Genomic DNA, 19,983 nt, shown 5'->3' with positions numbered 1-19,983 from the left:
GCCTCCTGTCTCCCTGACTCACTCCATCTGCCTTGTTGCTGGAACAGCATGGGTGCCTCCCCCCCCAAAGTGGGGCTGTGGGATGTATGATTTGCCATTTCCCAGGGGATGCTCTGCAGGGAAGCAGTTCTGGAAGGAAGGCAGCTCTACCAATGATCATGAGTCAAGGCTAAATCTTCCATAAGAGACCTCAAGCCCTAGGAGAGCAGAAACTCCCTGGAGGAGTGAGGCATAAGGCCCAACAACTACCCAGTGGCTGTAATGGGTATTAGCAGACTTTCCTTCAAGCCCTAAACCTACCACCTGTATGAGGTCAGAGTCCCCTTCTCTAAGCCTCTGTTGTCTCATTTTAAAATGAAGGGAAGAGTAGGGATTGGTAATGTCTAACTGTTGGACACTATTTTTAACTCTCCCGTTTCTATCAGTTTCCGCTGGGCAAAGCTTTGTATATTTAGCTGCTCAACTTCAGCTAGTGAGAAGACTAAAGAGGATTTGGTTAATTTTGTTTCTTCTGTTGAACAAATCTGGTAGTCCTCGTGAGTTCCATGAGTTCCATTAAATAACACCTATGAGTCTGGTCATCTTAATCTTTTACCGACTGCATTGTCTTTCTGTAAAAATTGGACTTCAAATAAGGTTGCAAATATTTCCCATCTGTCAAGAACCTTTTTATTCCTCCTCAAGAGACTATTTGATTTGGGGCCTGTTATCAGAGAGCCCAGGAAAGACATCCAGGATAGTTTGGGGAAGGGAGGCATGTGGAGGGTCGCTGGACAACGACCCTGGGGTTCCGAGTGGCGTCCGGGGGTGGAGGAGGAAGCGGGCCACCAGGAAGGGCTAATCTGTGAGGCCGGGATTCCCGCCCGAGGCTCTGGAAGTGACCGACTGGCAGGCGAGGCGCCGGCAGCCCTGGGCTCGGGGTTTAAGCAGGCGGCAGCAGCATGCGCAGTGTGGCCGCCGCCGTTACACCGGGGCTTCTGCAGCGGCCACGGCTACTTGGGCTGCTGCTGCTGCTGCTGTTGCTTTTCTGCCTCTCGCCGCTGTCACTTCCAGTTCCTACTTGGGTGATCCAGGTCCGGGTCACTGCTACCCCGCCGCTTGCCGGGTCCCTCCAGGCCGCTCTCCCTCCCTTGTAGACGGTGAGGGGGCCAGCGAGGGCAGCTGAGCGGGGTCCAGAGGAGCTGCGAAGGCAGGTTCCCTGGGTAGCCACTCCCGCCCGCAGCCGTCCCCTACCCACCCACCCCCACCCCCGCCCGCACGCCTGGCGCGGCTCCCTGACAGCGCAACCAACGGGGCGAGTCTCCTGCCCGCCCCCCTCCGCTTTCGGCCCCGCGGTCCTCCGCCCGAGGGGCGAGGTTCTGGAAGCAACAACTTGAGGGCAAGAATCTGGCTTCCCTTTAAATTAAAAAAAGAAAGAAAGAAAGAAAAGGAAAGACCAAAAATTTCCTGGACCGGAGAGGTTGCGGGCGCGGCACAGAGTTTGGAGACTGGCGCCCCCTCCTCGCCCGCGTCCAGGAGCAAAGTTGCAGCCGCCCCTCTTGCCCCTCCCCGCCCGGGCGAGCCGAGCCCAGCTCTCCAGTTTCGTCCTGGTGGCGGCCGCGCTCAGGGCAGGGTCCCAGCTCTGGCTGGGTTGAACGGTTCCCGCAGCCTTGGCACAGGCTCGCCCGCCCGCTCGCTGGCCCCGTGACTCCGGAGGACGAGCCGCTTCCAAGAGGCGGCAGCGGTGGGGCTGGAGTGATCGAGCAGCCGGAGGACAAGCGGGCAGAGGCCGAGTCAGGTGACCTGCCTGGGGGGCAGCGGGTCAGGAGAAGGGGAAAGCGTGAGGGTTTGGGGTGGTGCCTAAGGACCCCTGTTGGAGAGGAGCCGTCCTTCATTCCTCCTGCGGTGGCTCCCAGACTCAGCCGCTGTCAGGGCCTCCCAGTGCACTGAGATCCCGGGTGCACGGAGGGGGTGGCGAGGGAGCAGAGCGAGGACGCTCCAAACTTAGGGGCGAGTTGTCCGGCTCTGGCCGCAAGGTTTGCATCTGACCAGACTCCTCTTTTCCCCACCCCCGGAACCAGGGCAAGGAGTTAACAGTAATATTTTTGATACTAATTAGATGCCCCCCCCCATCCCGGACATCCGTACGTTTGGGAATATTTTTGGCGATGAGTACACAGGTCTGTCGCAGGAATAGTTTATGGATGGGGAAAGACCTGTACTCTATAAGGCGTTCCAACGTGCCGGTAGTTAATTTCGAGTTTTCATTTTCCAGTCATTTAAAAACCCAACAGGTATTCGAGCTATTCGTTTCTTAGTTCTAGAGTCCTTAAGTTTATTTCTGTCTCTTAGAAAATCTTATATTTTTGGTTTGTTATTGGTTTTGGATATAGAGGTGACTCACATGAGTTTTTTTCTTTTCTTAATGTGTAGTGGGAATAAAAATAGAGTAAGGGAATATATTATTCTATACAACTGTGTATGTTTTTGTCAGTAAAAGCTTCACATAAACAAGAAAGCATTACAGAATAGGAAAATTTCAATTGCTGTTCTGTAAAGTATTAACAATTTTAAAAGCAAGATTCTAAGGTCCAAACGGCTTTTCTAACTTATATTTGCCTGGAAACCCCACAATTTGTCCTTGAACTTCCTATCTTAATTTTGACATTGACCATGGTAAGAGGAGCTCTGATGACATCATTTGCTCCAGCCACAGTTCTGGTGTTCGGTGACTGAGAGCACCTCTCTCCAAAACGTAAGGCCTGGACCTGCCCTTGTACTTCAGCTGAGGCATTTCCAAGGATTTTTCTTAAGCAAAGTATTATGCTACATGCCAGGCAATGCTGCAGTCCCTTATTACATAAGCAAGTTTCAGGCTATTGTAGTGTTGGGGTGTGCTTGGAGTAGTGGATATCAGAGACTTCTCAGTCTTGGGGTGGGGTGGTGGTGGTTGATTGGAGTTTGGAACAAAGAAAATTTCAGCTAGTGTTCTCATCTTGCATTTCTTTGCTGCTTAATGATTTTTGGAATGCCTTCTACTTATCTTATCTGCAAGTCACTAGGCCCTTGTAAAGGATGTAGGAGAGATGGCATTGCTTTCATTTGACAGAGAAACAAAAGTTTAGTTCACCAAAGTCAGGCAGCTTAATAGCGGTAGCATCAAAACTCTGACCTGTATTTCCTGCTCTCAGCCCAGGGTTGTGTTTGTTTGTTTGTTTGTTTGTTTGTTTTTACTAAAACATGGCATTTTATACAAAAATATTTCATTTGGCATATTTTATGGATGGTAGGTTTTCCAATCTACTAATTTTTTCTATTCTTTGTGCCAACTCATGTCTTGGCCTTGTCCTTGCACAGGGCTGGAGCTATTCTTAAGGGTGAGAATGGGAGCAAAGCTTTCCAAAGGAGGGTCTGTGGTTTGTATGTCCCACGGTTGGCCTCCTCTCCATTCATCTTCAGGGATAGCAGGTGCTGAATAGAGAGAGCCACTAGGGCCCAGAAATGCCCGATATTCATCTGACATCACTAGTCCAAGTATAATATTACTTCAGTCTTTACAAAGAAACTCATTCAGAAGGAGAAATTGCAGAGCATGAGTTTTGTTCATTTACAGCAATCTGCTCATCACTGTACTTAGAAACTTAGATGCAAAAGAGAAAGAGGAGTCGAGTCCTCACCATTTCTCAAGTACCTTCTATGTTCTAGCTACTGTGCTAGGTACTTTAAGTATATTATTTTACTTTATCCTCACAACAGTCCTGGGAGGGAGGTGGCATAGTGCCCATTACACAGTGCTGGTTTGGGGATGACCCAGACAAAGACCTCACACTGCCAGTGCAAAACAGAACCAAAATGTAATCAGTGATGTACCTTACTCCAGAACTCATTCTCTTTGCCATGTGTCAGGGTGTCCCCACAAAGGAGCTGATGATAAACACAGGAACACCTAGCCCCTTGGTTTTCAGACATGGCTGTAATTAGAGTCACCTAGGATGCTTTTAAAAAATACAAATGTTGGGCAGTCCCTCCCACTGAGCTTCTGGGTGAATTGATCTGCAGTGAGGCCCAGGCCTTGGTATTTCTCTCTCTTTTTTTAACATTTAAGTAAACTTTATATATGTGTATAATGTGAATTCAGGAAATTGCACAAATCCTAAGTATATAGTTTGATGAATCTTTACAAATTGAACACATCCATATAATCAGTGCATCCATAAGGAACAACGATATCAGCACCCAGAAGCTACCCTCGTGCCCCTTCCCAGTCATACGCCTCCCAACAGGCTCCGCTGCCCTGACTTCTAACACTCGATTCATTTTTTCTGTTTTGGTACTTTATATGAGTGGAATCATGCAGTATGTGCTCATTTATGTAAGGTTTATTTCACTCAGCGTAATATTTGTACAAGTCACCCACGCTCTTACGGATACTAATGGTTCATTCTTTGTTATTGCTCGTTGCATTCCATTGTGTGGATATACCATATTTTGTTTCTCCATCACCTGTTGGACACCTGGGTTGTTACCAGTTTTTAGTTGCTATGAACAATGCTGCTGTGAATATACTTGTGCATGTCTTCTGGTGCACATTTCTGTTGGGTTTATACATAGGAATGAATAGCTGGGTCAGAGGGTGTGTATTTGTTCAGTTTGAGTAGATACTGCCCAACAGTTTTCTGAAGCAGCCAGGTCCTGTTATTATTTCATTTCTGAAAGTTTCCCAAGTGATTCTAATGTGCAGCCAGAGTTGAGAACCATTTTGCTGGTTAATCTAGAGTTCAGCAATCTAGCAACCTTCAGTTTCTGCCACCTAGCTGAGAACCCTAAAGAAAGATACCAGCTTCCTCTTCAGCCTCAGATCTTCTAGAAAATCTCTTCTGGATCGGGCAGCTGTTGTCTACTTTCCCATAGTCCCTTGTGCCACACTACCTGTATGCCGTCCACCTATGGTAATCTGTGGACACATTTGCCTCTCTGCTAGTCTTAGAACATCTCAAAGGCAGGAACCAGAGCTTGATCATCCTTAGAACCCCAGCACTCAGTATAGAACATGGCACATAGCAGGCATTCAGTAAATGTTTATTAAATAAATGATTCATAGAATCTCTGAATGGTCAGAAAAGATCTGGGCTGCAAAAGATATGCCCCATCTTTGCACTAAGACTTAACACACTTTATTCCTAGGAGACTGCCATAGACCCTCACTCAGAGCCTAATTACTTTTATTTATCTAAGCATGTTGGAAGTATGGGTAATCTGGTTGCTCATCTCAAAACTGATTAGAAATTAGATTGGAAGAGATAAGGTATGAGGAAGCGCTTTGTAAAGTGCAAAACAGCGTGTAAATAGAAACTTGTGATAAAGGGAGAAGAGGGGCTGCTATAGATTAGACATGCTGGCAATAGCAGAAAGAGTATGTATCTATGCATAACGTGGAAGAAGTGAAATCAACAACAGGTCAAGAACGAAGACAGAAAAACTATAAAAAGCAGCCCCCAAAACATAACCACCTTTTGGGGTCTTTTGTTATAGGGTCAGGCAGCTCAATACACACTGTGTGGTCTAGTGGCTACAATTTGACTTTCCCTGCCTTGTTCTGGCTTTGATTCATGGTCACAGAACCTTTGTCCTTGAGAAGTAATATAGTGGCTAAGAGCTTTAATTTTGGACTTGAACTGACCTGGGTTAGCCAATTATTAGGTATAGTCTAACTTCTTTGGTGGTAGTGGTACATAATATTAGGTATATGCTACTTTATTATTATTAGGTATATGCTTATTAGGTATATGTTTATTAGGTAACACTACCTCTTAGCATTAAATGAGAGAATGCAAGTAAAGCTCTTAGTACAGTGCCTAGCACTGGGTAAACTCTCAATAAAAGCTACTTCCTAATTGGAATTTTAATGTATTTCAATACACTAGTGTTCACAAATGATAGCATTGCATTATCAAAAGAAGTTCACTCAGTTCGGTTATGTTAAGCAAGGTCCATTTAAGAAGTGAGTCATGCTTTTTAGAAAGATTTCCTTTTGAAATCTTAACATTAAAGAAAACCTGGATACAGGAAAGGGTAAACTGTGGGCTCTGTGGAATGATAGCTTTGCCAGGGGTTCTGAGGTTTTACACTAGTTATACTGAGAATTTAGACAGGGATGAAACTTAAAACAGGAGAAAACAAATCCAGCCATCTTGTTTCTCAGTCCCATGCTTTATTTGGCAGAGATTGCTTGTTTTGGGAAAATGTTTTTTTAAAAAACAAAGTTGAAGGTAAAACCCCCACATATTTTCTAATACTTAACACCCCTCTTCAGAAGACAAAACAAAGTTCAGTTTCTGGGAGTTTTAGATGTAGTGATGGCAGGCTTGGCCTCTGATTTTATGTTAACAGCAGAAGTTAATGTTTTCAACATTATTAACATCTTTCACTCACTAATTGAAATGCTTTTTTGCCCCCTAGACTTGAAATTCTCAGTGCTTTGCATCATAGAAAATAATTTGAATTTAGATTAGAGTATATTGGAATGTGTTTAAAATTATTTACATGTCATATTTAATTTGTTTGTATATTCTATTTGGATGGCTACATAAAGACAGTTTAAATTTCAGTGATATTTAATGGATCCAACATGGAACAGAGATTGGAATTTTAACTCTAATTTCTGACAATAAATGTGTAATCTTAAGAATTTTATGAATTGGTTATAAAAGATGCTAAATCTTTAGCTTATTGTCTTGCTGCTGTTAGTGTGGCCAGTTTTTAACCGCTGAAAACAATTTGTATATGGTTTCCTTTATAACAACTCAGAACTAGAAATATGTTTGGGGATCCAGTTTGAAAGAGGAACTGGAGAAAAAAAAGCAACTGAATTCTTCAGAGACTATGAATTATTCAGTTGTTAACCACAGTAACTTCTTAGCTACTATTTTGTGTGCTAATAATAGAAACCGTTCGGGCAGATTCCTCTTGGAATTGAAAAATCAGGAAACCTTTTCATTCTTTTCTAGTCTATATATAAACTAGAAGAATGTGAAAAAAAAGAGTATTTTCAGTTTCTCATGTTTACCTGGATGAAATAGTTTAACTTTTATGTCTTTAAAAATGAGTGTATTTATTTTATAATTATGATAGCTTGAAATTTAAAAATACACACCAGAGCAAGATGCATATATTTTAGTTAAATTAAACAATTCAACAAATATTTTATTTTTTATTTCTGATGATGACTGACAAAAGCATTCCCCCTTGTCTCCAGGAAAATAAATAATAAGCCTGTTGAACTGGGCATAGTTGAGGCAGAAAATCAAAATAAAATTCCTCTATACAAAAAACACAGTATGTAACACTTAAAAAGGAAACACGTCATTTCTGAATTGGGATGCATGTATATTGATAATACCAAAAAGAATGTATTCTGTTAGAAAATTTGATCAATTCAATCTTCCTGACAGGAGATGTAAAAGTTATCTTGTTTTAAATCTAACTCATTCTAATTTGGTTTTAATGTTGATTCTAATCCAGGCCCTTTCTGAAGGCAATGGAACACAATATAGCTCTTTATTAAAACCACACAATTTTGGCCACCTATCCCCTACTCCAGTCCCATTCTAATTTGGTCATATGTTATCACTAAGGCAGCCCCCAAAATCAATCTGAGAGGTGAACAGTTGCCAGCACAGCATAAGGTATGCAGAGCCATTGTTGATGACATTGGAGTTAGAACCAAAAGGAAGTGCAAGGTCTTGCCTTTGAATCGCAAATGAAGACGTGTGATGGTACTTGCCAGTTTCTTAGGACCTTTGCTCACCAACTTTTTAGAGGGAGTGTATATCCACTCAGTCCAGAAGCTGCTCCATATTTGGATTTCAACAATGACGTTGCCACTTCCTCTGCTGTCATTGGGAAGAAAGACTTAAGACACCAGACTTCTGTCTGATTAGCTCCAGGCTTTGTCATACCCTAGCAAATTGTACTCTACCACACAGAGGGCTGTATGTGTTCTGAGATGTGGATCATCCAAAACAGCATACACTCACGCATCATTTCTGTTTGACTTCTGGCAGAAGATTTACCTTCCTAATTAAGTTCTGCTTAGACAAATCGAGTAAAATCCCAACTTTATACTTTCTTGGGGACTTGAATATTATTACAAAAATCAGACATGTCAATTGAGGGATTGAATAGGACAATAGGGAAAAGAAGTAATTAAAGTGAGATGAAATGCACTAGTTTGCAAAGCGGTGAGTGAAACCACTATTAAGGACTTCTCTCATCCTAGACAATAACATACAGGTTTATTTACCTCTTGGAAACATGGAGGCATTGTTAAGGTGTCAAACTCTTAACATCTTTTATGAAGAGCCCAGCCTGTGAAGCAGACCTGAATACTAAGGAACATTCCATCTTGTAATTTGTCTGTTCTTCATGGCGAGGTCTCCAGCAAACTGGGGATATTTATCAATGATTTCTGAGAAATGTATGCAAACCAAGAGAGTACAGTATTTTACTAAGATAGAAATTTAACCACTTCTTTTGGGAAATGTATGTTGTGATAGTGTGTTGTGGATTGGGGAAAATCTTGATTTGGGATTTTAAAAAATTACCTTCAAAGAAAGACAATATAATGGAAAAGAGTGGTTTAACGGCTGGTGCACCTGTGGGTGACTTCTTTGTTTGCCAGATTTTATATAGGGTCCTTTTTTTTCTCGTCTTAAAACAAATTTATGTGTTAGTGCCTGGCATATACCAGGTGTTCCATAAATGTTTGTTGAATGGATAAATTTTTAAAAATTTATTTTAGATAGCTTGTGTATCTAATAGTGTATATGTAGATTATCAAGAGTTGACTGTTATACACATAAATGACTCTTTAGTGGATGAAAATATGGATAAAAAGAAAGTTGAGTCCCCCCTAATACAGTATTACTCAGTTTTTCTTGCCAAGCTAGAGTACCTGTCTCACTCTTTTAAAAATTAAAAAAAGAAAAAGAAAAAAATTTAAAGTATGAGAGATTAGGCCCCCTATGTCTCATGGAAGACCTTCCCTGTTTTTCCAGACCTCAGGTCACTTCTTGCGTTACTCAAACTTTCTCGATTTCTTTGGGTTTTCAAGGTATGACATTAGAACTCTGTGACTTTGACTTTCCAAAGTGATCCCAGGCAGTCACTTCACTTTCTTTTGGTGAGGTAAATGCTTTGTCAGCATTCTTCAGTTCTCTCAATCATATTCTTCAAAAGGAAGAACCTATTTTATTAAGTGATGAAAAATGTATGAGCCCTGATTTATCAAGTTCTACCAGAAAAAAGTTACCTTTTCCCTGTCTTTCCTTCTGTGGAAGGCGTGCCAAAAGGACAAGTGTTTCTATTGGAACAAATATCTGTTTAAATTTTAGGTTGAAAGGAAAGACTAATAGTCAGCAAGTATTTGTTCACCATCTATATGGTGAGTGCTATGGCATTGTGGAAAGAGGCAGCATGTGTATGGGAAATAATGGAGTTGAACAACGTTTAAGAGTGTATGACTAGGTATTCAAGTTAATGGTTCCAGAGTCTAGAGCATAACACAGAGTTCAGAAGAAAAGACCTTTGTGTGCTGAGGTGTAGTGTTTGAGGAAGATCCGATGGAGGGGAGTGATTTAGGATGGGCCTTGAAGGACAGCTAGGATTCAGATGGTTGAGGGAACTTTTTCATAAAGAAAACTATACGTATCAGAGAGAGGCACAATGAAGAAAGTGAAGAATTCTGGGGCATACAAGGAGATGATGGTGAGAAAAAATGGGCTTGCTAGGTTGGGACCAGCTTGAGAAGAAATTTGAATGCTAGCCTGGAGAGTGTGGACTCGATCTTATAGGCAGTTATAAGCTGGGTTCCATTAGGCAGAGAGACATGGATGTTAAATGGAAGCACCATTCCTGATGTTGCTGGTATCTGAGCTCCCGAATACCCACCTTACTGTGTTTGGATTGTTTCCTAGATACAAATCTTGTTTGGGATCAGATGGAGGAAAATTAATTAACTAATTAAATAATTAACTAATGTCTGTTAGGCATTGATGGGCATCTCTGAAAATTACATACTTTTGAAAAAGTGACTCACATATAGACATAAGCAAGGAGTGCCAAAAGTCATTGCTAAATGTATTATTGAAGGTGATTTCTAAATAAAGAAAATGGTAGTGACTTTGGCACATCTTTCCCACCCAGATTAGCTGGTATAAAAGGGACTTCGTGGGTGTGATTTGTAGTCTCTTTCAAATTGCCTGTCACCCCTTTCTTGCCTCTCGTGAGTTACTTTGCCATATTTTGCCTTGTCCCACCGTGCTCTGGCTGCAACTTGAAGCTTGTTTTAGAGCAGAGTATGAGTGTGGCCTTAGTGTTTGTCATTTAAGCTATTTTACAACAAAATAGTTAAAAAATATAGCCAACTCCAGAAAGCAGTAAAACCACACAGTTCTTTCCAGCTCCCTTCCTCTATAATGCTTAGGTCAAGGTACTTTATGAGGAGATTTAAAGGAGCCTGTACTACTTGGAACAGGCCAGCAATTACGTACTTTGCCCATACTCGGCACACAACTCAATGAAATCCACATACATGGAATTTGAAGCACCTTTACTCACCTCATGGTTGCAGGGCTTAATTTTGCAGAGAAGTACAGATGTATGTTATTTTACATAATACGTCTCCTGGAAAGTTGCATGGAAATTGATTGTTTTTCCTTCCTTAATGATATATACAGATATATCACTTATATTATATATATTATACATATATTTCAATTTACTTAGGTATAATTGATATGTAATATTATATTAGTTTCAGGTGTACAACACAGTGATTTGACGTTTGTATACATTATGAAGTGGTCATCCCAATGTCTAGTTACCATCTGTCACCTCACAAAATACAATATTGGTAACTATATTCCCCATGCTGTACATTATATCCCTATGAATACTTATTTTATAACTGGAAGCTTGTGTTTTTTGATCCCTAAGATCTTATGACTTAATCACTCATTTTACCCCCAACTCACCTTCCTTCTGGCAACCACAAATCTGTTCTCTGTATCTATGAGTCTGGGTTTTGTTTTGTTTGCTTGTTTTGTTTTTTAGATTCTACATGTAAGTGAAATCATGTGTTACTCTTTCTGTGTCTGACTTACTTCATTTAGCATAATACCCTCTAGGTCCATCCATATTGTTGCAAATGAAATGATAATTCTTTTTTACTTTACTGTAATTTCAGGACTGCTTTTTCTTCAATTATGGTTAATCATCTATTGGTGAAAGCTTCTAAACTTTTATTAATTCATCAAATATTTATTGAGCACCTACTATGTGACAGGCAGTCTTCTAGACACTGAGGATACAGAAGTGAAAATGTTTTTAAAAACATAGCTTCATGGGACTTACATTCTATGCACAATTTATATTTAAGTTTCTCTGACAGTACATCCTGTCAATCAACCAACGAATGAGTATTTATCAAATGTCTCATATATGTTGATTACTGGGCCAGGGCTGTGGGGGCAATTTGGACTTCAAAGAGTTTACCTTCTATTGGATATCCAAGGCTAATCTTTTTTTTTTTTATCCCCCACCCCCAAGGCTAATCTTTTTTTTTTTTTTTTTTTTTTTTTTTATTTAATTAGTTTCAGGTGCACAAGACAAAGCAAAACTTAGACATTTATCATTTATATCCCTCACACTGTGTGAACCCCCCTCCCCCCATCCACTATCCCTCTGTACGTTCCCAAAACCTCTCACCTTCCCCTTATCCCCAAGGCTAATCTTAACACCCACAGAATAAACAGAGAATATTACAGTGGTGGGTAATTGAGGGCTTAAATGTGCAGAATCTATACAGCCTGTAAGACTGTAGCTGTTCAGAAGAAAGAAACGTGAGCCTAAGTCAATGGAGGACTTCATGGAAGGCTGTAGATGAAATTTCCAGAGGAGATGCTGCTTAAAGCAACCAGCAGGGGCTCCTTTTATCATTGCCCTCCTCCTGCCATAATCCTTGTGCGGGGTTCAATCAACACTAGTCTGTCTTTTATGTAGAAGTCGTAGTGAAGCAATTGCTTCTGCTAGACTTTCAGACAGGGGCTTCAGGAGCCCTATCTTCATAGCTGAGTCTCCCCCTTACCTGCCTAGACTGTTACACAGTCAGGAGCTGTAGACTGTTACAATTTCTGAGGATATTCTCATAATCTTCATACCTAACACTTGATTCTCTCATCACAGAGAGTTCTAATATAAATAGCACTCAGAGTGTCTAGGGTATTTGTTCATCCTTTAGGTGATAGGACAAGGAAAAACTATAAAGGATGTGGACTTCGATTTGGGGCCACACATCCAGGCATTCTTCAATATAAAAAATGGATTATTTTCCGAAAGTTCATTTGTAAATTATTGTCGGGAACACAGAAAACATTTTCCCATAGAAACAAGCTTCTATGCGGTGACTATGTTTTCTGGCTGGACCACAACAGCCTGTTTAATAACTAATGTGGCTGACTATAGAACTCAGAGACTAAGTGGCAGATGTGACACTATGTCTCTGAGAAAATGTTTTCTGCATTCCAATTTAGAACACTAGGAAATAAGTCCCCTTCTCTGAAGGGGTAGGGTGAGGGGTTTGGGGAGGACACCCTCAGATCTGGCACACAGATGTTCCAGCAGCTGAGGCATCACCCCTCTACCCCCACCCCTCAAAACTGGAAGCCAGTATGGCTCCTGCAAAGGCTCTAGTGACAGGAGCACAGGAGGAGGGGCAGGCTACAATGGCTGGCTGGCTGAGGGGCAGCTGGTTTTAGGCCTCCTACTTCCTGTCCTTGGTTTGGCAAGCACTACTGACAGGAAATATGTTATCTTTCCTTTTCCTTCATGCCTATTCTCTTTTTGGTGAGATTATCCAAGGCCAGTTCTTTCTCTTTCTCTTTTTAATCCTGTGACCATCCCCACCAAGATGCCTATGTCATTCCTCATTCATTCCTCTCTTTCCTGAACACTTAATACTCAACTGCAGATATATTTCTGTTGTGGAGAAAGTGTTTTCCCCCTAAATGACTGTAACAAGGAAGAATGGAGGTCGTAATGTATGACACATTGATGTTGCTGATGCTGAGGTGGCCATTAGGAAGTAGATTTGGTGACTTTGCAATGAAGGGTGAGCAGTGAGGAATTACACTCAGATCTTTGCTCCTATCATAAGAGCTCTATGGAGCTGAACTTCCAGGCTGTGGATTTGATGAGGTCCAAGTAATCTAGAAGCCCATGGTAGTTATGAAAAGTGACCATATAGAAATCCACAGAGATGAAAGAACGTAGATCGTTATAGCTGTCTGCAATAACAGCCCAAGTCCCACTAGGCAGTGGCAGCAAGATAGAGCCAAAATATATAATTAGGTCATTTTAAAATGACATTTTGAAAAAGTCAACTAATAAAGAAGTAATAATTATGTTAAGCTGTGATACCCCAGACTCCCTTTGCTTTGATTCTATACTATCCAACAAATTTCTAATTCTAATTTGGCTTCCCATGTAGAATTCTCTATGGGGAGAGAGTGATCTGGCTATAAAATGAGAGTATCCGATCTTCTTAATAGTTCATTTTTAAATAAAAATTAGCAAGTTGGCATTTTATTATATGCATTGACCTTTTGTGAATTTGGTTGATGTGAGTCCATTTTGAAGAGCCTTTTTTTTTTTAAAGAAAGACTTTTATTAAAATATAGCTAACATACAATATTATATTAGTTTCAGTCAAGAGCCTTGAGAATCGAAGACCAGATTCTGGACCTTTGGGTGCAGCCATGATGCTGCCTTTGAGAACCCCTATTCAGGTGATGGGCCAGCACATCTCTCACTTCCCAGATGGGAAACAGAGCCACAAAAAGGTGGTGTTGCTTTCCTAAGGTCCTCACAACTACTCAGCAGTGACAAGTCTGGGACTGGAGTCAAGGTCTTCTGACCCTCAATAGTGCTCTTTTCAATACCCCGATGCATATACGTACACAAGTCAGATCTTGTTTCCTAAATTGGTGAAATGGACAGAAAGCAAGAAATAAGAGAGGAATAGAGAGCAGGGTTTGCTCTCTTAAACTTGCTCCATATCAAATAGGAATAGTTATTATTTAAAACCAGGCAAGTACAAGTGCCATCCACTGTATTCTAGTAAGTGGAATACCGGTGGCTAGTTGAGTCTACTTTCTGAGCTTAGGATATTATTTGTTGCTGACTTTGTGACTACTTGTGGTAGGGGCTATGTGGACGCATCCCAGATCGCGTTTACAGACCCAGGAGCAGTGTCACCCAGTGAAATATGACTAAACAGCTCAGATTTGCTTGCTCTGTTGCACTCTGTGATGACATTTCCTCCAAAGTTCAGAGGTTAACAGAGACAGCATGCTCAGCTGTGAGAATTAGAGAATGAGATTCAAGATGGCGTAAGTTAATTTAAGATTTTGTTCAATAAGAACAAGAGACAGAATATTCCTAAAATATTTGGAATCTTGTTTTGATTGGGTCTGAAACATGAGCTATGTCCATGTGGTTCCACTGAATCCCTTGCTTTTCAGTTAATTAGATTTTAACAGTTGAGTGATGGAGCCTATTGTGATCACTTCAAACCCTAAATTAACTTTAAATGGAAGTCGATTGAATGGGACTGAAGCCACATGACATTAGAGACTTCACCCAGTTCTGAACTAGTATATGGCACGGCTTCTCTTAACAAAGATATGGCTGGGTTGTGACTGTTAACTTAGGTGATTAGAGCATGTTGCCAAGGAATGGTTTGATTTGGCCCTGTAACCATGGGCTGGACCTCCACCTAACCAGCACCTCACAAGTATGGACAGTGGCTCATAAGATGGAATCAGATGAACAAATAGGTATAGCTCAGTGCAACCCTTCCCAGCTTCTGGCAAAAGGTGCCTGCTGGGTCAGGGCTGCACTTTGAAATGAGAAGTATCACACAAGAATTAGGTGAGAACCCTGTGGAGACAGTCTTGTCATATGGGATATTTTCTCTTTGCCATGATTAGTTGAATTAGTCATCTTAGAGGCTGTAACAAACTTGCTGTAGATGGTACAAATGCTGCATGTACTGACAGCAGCAAGGGATTTCTCTTTGTGTACAAACCCACGGATTTCTTTTTTATTTTATTTTATTTTTTTATTAAATTTATTGGGGTGACAATTGTTAGTAAAATTACATAGATTTCAGGTGTACAATTCTGTATTACATCATCTATAAATCCCATTGTGTGTTCATCACCCAGAGTCAGTTCTCCTTCCATCACCATATATTCGATCCCCCTTACCCTCATCTCCCACCCCCCACCCCCCGCCCCCCTTACCCTCTGGCAACCACTAAACTATTGTCTGTGTCTATGAGTTTCTGTTTCTCATTTGTTTGTCTTGTTCTTTTGTTGTTTTTGGTTTATATACCACATATCAGTGAAATCACATGGTTCTCTGCTTTTTCTGTCTGACTTGTTTCGCTCAGCATTACTCTCTCAAGATCCATCCATGTTGTCACAAATGTTCCTATATCATCTTTTCTTACTGCCGAATAGTATTCCATTGTGTATATATACCACAACTTCTTTATCCATTCATCTATCGAAGGACATTTTGGTTGTTTCCATGTCTTGGCCACCGTAAACAAAGCTGCAATGAACATTGGAGCACACGTGTCTTTATCTCTAAATGTTTTCAGATTTTTTGGGTAGATACCCAGGAGAGGGATTGCTGGGTCATATGGCAATTCTATTCGTAATTCTTTGAGGAACCTCCACACTGCCTTCCATAACGGCTGCACCAGTCTGCATTCCCACCAACAGTGTATGAGGGTTCCTTTTTCTCCTCTCAGCCTCTCCAACACTTGTTATTATTTGTCTTGTTGATGATAGCCATTCTGACTGGGGTGAGGTGATATCTCATTGTGGTTTTGATTTGCGTTTCTCTGATGATTAGTGATGTTGAGCATTTTTTCATATGTCTATTTGCCATTTGTATGTCCTCTTTGGAGAAATGTCTCTTCAAGTCCTCTGCCCATTTTTCAATTGGGTTGTTTGTTTTTTTGTTGTTGAGTTGCATGAGTTCCTTGTATATTCTGGATACTAGCCCCTTATCGGAGGCACTGTTTGCAAAAATCTTCTCCCATTCAGTTGGTGGCCTCTTTATTTTGTCAATGGTTTCTTTTGCTGTGCAGAAGCTTTTAAGTTTCATATAGTCCCATTCGTTTATTTTAGCTTTTACTTCCATTGCCTTTGGAGTCAAGTTCATAAAATGCTCTTTGAACCCAAGGTCCATAAGTTTAGTACCTATGTTTTCTTCTATGCAGTTTATTGTGTCAGGTCTTATGCTTAAGTCTTTGATCCATTTTGAATTAACTTTGGTACATGGTGACAAATAGCAGTCCAGTTTCATTCTTTTGCACGTGGCTATCCAATTCTCCCAGCACCATTTATTGAAGAGGCTGTCTTTGCTCCATTGTATGTTTTTAGCTTCTTTGTCAAAAATTATCTGTCCATGTTTATGTGGTTTTATTTCTGGGTTCTCAATTCTATTCCATTGGTCTATGTGTCTGTTTTTCTGCCAATACCATGCTGTTTTGATTATTGTAGCCCTGTAGTACAAGCCAAAGTCAGGAAGTGTGATACCTCCATTATTGTTCTTTTTCCTTAAGATTGCTTTGGCTATTCAGGGTCTTTTGTGGTTCCAAACAAATCTGATGATTTTTTGTTCTATTTCTTTAAAATATGCCATTGGGATTTTGATGGGGATTGCATTGAATCTGTATATTGCTTTGGGTAATATGGCCATTTTAACTATGTTGATTCTTCCAATCCATGAGCACGGAATGTCTTTCCATTTCTTTGTGTCTTCTTGAATTTCTTTCAAAAATGTCTTATAGTTTTCAGCATATAGGTCTTTCACATCCTTGGTTAAGTTTATTCCTAGGTATTTTATTCTTTTTGCTGCAATTGCAAAAGGAATTGTTTTTCGTATTTCTTTTTCTGAGATTTCATTGTTAGTATATAGGAAGGCAATGGACTTTTGTGCGTTGATTTTGTAGCCGGCAACTTTACTGTATTCGTTGATTGTTTCTAATAGCTTTTTGGTGGAGTCTTTAGGGTTTTCTATATATAGCATCATGTCATCCGCAAAGAGTGATAATTTAACTTCTTCATTCCCAATTTGGATGCCTTTTATTTCTTTCTCTTGCCTGATTGCTCTGGCAAGGACTTCCAACACTATGTTGAAAAGCAGAGGTGATAGGGGACATCCCTGTCGTGTTCCTGAACGTAGAGCAAAGGGCTTCAGTTTTTCACCATTAATTATGAGATTAGCAGAGGGCTTGTCATATATGGCCTTTATTATGTTAAGGTATTTTCCTTCTATACCCATTTTATTAAGTGTTTTAATCATAAATGGATGTTGTGTCTTGTCAAATGCTTTTTCTGCATCAATTGATATAATCATATGATTTTTGTCCTTTATTTTGTTTATGTGATGTATCACATTGATGGATTTGCGTATGTTGAACCATCCTTGTGCCCCGGGGATGAACCCCACTTGGTCGTCATGAATAATCTTTTTAATGCATTGTTGTATTCGATTTGCTAGAATTTTATTTAGGATTTTTGCATCTGTATTCATCAGAGATATTGGTCTGTAGTTTTCTTTTCTTGTGCTGTCCTTACCAGGTTTTGGTATCAGGGTAATGTTGGCCTCATAAAATGAGTTAGGGAGTACTGTCTCTTCTTCAATTTTTTGGAAGAGTTTGTGCAGGATTGGTATTAGATCCTCTTTGAAGGTTTGGTAGAATTCACTAGTGAAGCCATCTGGTCCCGGACTTTTGCTTTTGGGAAGGTTTTGGATGACTGATTCAATTTCGTTACTGGTGATCGGTCTGTTTAGATTTTCCAGTTCTTCATGGTTCAGCCTTGGAAGGCTATATGTTTCTAAGAACTTGTCCATTTCTTCTAGGTTGTTGAATTTGGTGGCATATAGTCTTTCATAGTATTCTTGGATGATCCTTTGTGTTTCTGTGGTGTCCGTGATAACTTCCCCTTTTACGTTTCTGATTTTGTTAATCAGTGTCTTCTCTCTTTTTATCTTAGTAAGTCTAGCCAAGGGTTTGTCAATTTTGTTAATCTTTTCAAAGAACCAGCTCTTTGTCACATTAATTTTTTCTATTGTCTTTTTGTTCTCTATTTCATTTAGTTCTGCTCTAATTTTTGTTATTTCCTTTCTTCTGCTGACCTTGGGTTTTACTTGTTCTTCTTTTTCTACTTCTTTAAGGTGTAACATGAGGTTATTTATTTGGGAGTTTTCTTGTTTCTTGAGATAGGCCTGTAATGAGATAAATTTCCCTCTTAAAACTGCTTTTGCTGCATCCCAAAAATTTTGGTAGGATGTATTTTCATTGTCATTTGTTTCTATTTATCTTTTGATCTCTCCTCTAATTTCTTCTTTGACCCAGTCCTTCTTTAAAAGTATGTTATTTAATCTCCATGTGTTTGTGTTTTTTCCCGCTTTCTTTTTACAGTTGATATCCAATTTCAAAGCCTTGTGATCAGAGAATATGCATGGTATGATTTCAGTCTTCTTAAATTTGTTGAGACTGATTTTATGTCCCAATATATGGTCTATCCTTGAGAATGTTCCATGTACACTAGAAAAGAATGTATAGTCTGATGTTTTAGGATGAAGTGCTCTATAAATGTCAATTATGTCCATTTCATCTAATGTGTCATTTAGGGCTATTATTTCGTTATTTATTTTCTGTTTGGATGATCTATCCATAGCTGTCAATGATGTATTTAAGTCCCATAGTATAATTGTATTTTGGTCAATTTCTCCCTTTAGTTCTGTTAGTAGTTGCTTGGTGTATTTCGGTGCTCCCTGATTGGGGGCATAAATATTGATGACTGTTATGTCTTCTTGTTGTACAGTCCCCTTCACCATTATGAAATGTCCATCTTTGTCTCTTGTTATCTTTTTCACCTTGAAGTCTGTTTCATCTGATATCATTATGGCTACACCTGATTTTCTCTGGGTACCATTTGCTTGGAGTGTCAATTTCCACCCTTTCACTTTGAGTCTATGCTTGTCCTTGTAGCTGAGATGTGTCTCTTGGAGACAGCATATGGTTGGGTTTAGTTTTTTGATCCAATCTGCTACTCTGTGCCTTTTTATTGGTGAGTTCAGTCCATTTACATTTAGGGTGATTATTGATATGTGAGGATTTCCTGTCATTCTATCTTTAGTTTTCTGGTAAGGCTGTGTCTCCATTGTTTCTTTGCATTTTTGTTGTTGTCTATTATTTCTGTGTGGTGGTATTCTATGATGTTTCCCTCTGTTTCTTCTTTTATTTCAGTATATATTTCAATTCTGGATTTATTTTGAGTGGTTACCCTTAAGTTTATGTAAAAGAAAGTTTGATATTTAGAGTATTCCATTTTCTTCAGCACACTTACTTTCTCCATTCCCATATTCTGGTTCAGGCCTTTACTCTCCCCCTTTTTGAGTTTTGGTTGCCACAAATTGTCCCTGTTGATGGTGGTCGAATAGCCTCCTTTAGTATTTCTTGTAGTGCAGGTTGTGTATTAGAAAATTTCCTCAGCTTCTGTATGTCTGGAAAGGTCTTTATTCCTCCTTCATATCTAAAGTATATCTTTGCTGGATATATTATTCTTGGCTCATGGTTTCTCTCTTTCAATAGTTTGAATATTTGGTTCCACTCCCTCCTGGCTTGTAGAGTTTCTGCTGAAAAATCTGATGATAATCTAATGGGCTTTCCTTTGTAAGTTACCGTCTTCTTTTCCCTCGCTGCCTTGAGGATTCTTTCTTTGTCGTTGATTTTAGACAGCTTCAATACAATGTGCCTTGGAAAAGGTCTGTTGGGATTGAGGTAACTAGGTGTTCTATTTGCTTCCTGGATTCGAGGGTCCAGTTCTGTCCACAAATTTGGGAAGTTCTCATCGACAA

The 19,983-nt window shown here is 40.1% G+C and overlaps 1 protein-coding gene across 7 annotated transcripts in view; it reads left to right on the top strand.

Moving 5' to 3' along the window:
* The window catches only part of ARHGEF6 (Rac/Cdc42 guanine nucleotide exchange factor 6), a 126,671-nt gene that overhangs the window by 7,004 nt on the left and 99,684 nt on the right, over positions 1-19,983 (top strand). For 2 of the 7 annotated variants that reach the window (XM_074323243.2, XM_074323242.2), the window contains exon 1: positions 1,332-1,777. The exons of the other annotated variants lie outside the window; for them this stretch is intronic. The gene's annotated coding sequence lies outside the window, so the exon portion shown is untranslated. Of the gene's footprint in view, positions 1-1,331; positions 1,778-19,983 lie in introns of those variants that run through there. 7 annotated transcript variants of the gene reach the window in all.

Source organism: Rhinolophus sinicus, chromosome 18 (assembly GCF_057876585.1).
Source record: "Rhinolophus sinicus isolate RSI-liver-muscle chromosome 18, RSI-T2T, whole genome shotgun sequence".
In the NCBI taxonomy this organism is placed as follows: Eukaryota; Metazoa; Chordata; class Mammalia; order Chiroptera; family Rhinolophidae; genus Rhinolophus; species Rhinolophus sinicus.
This window is presented reverse-complemented; position numbering and strand designations above follow the sequence as displayed.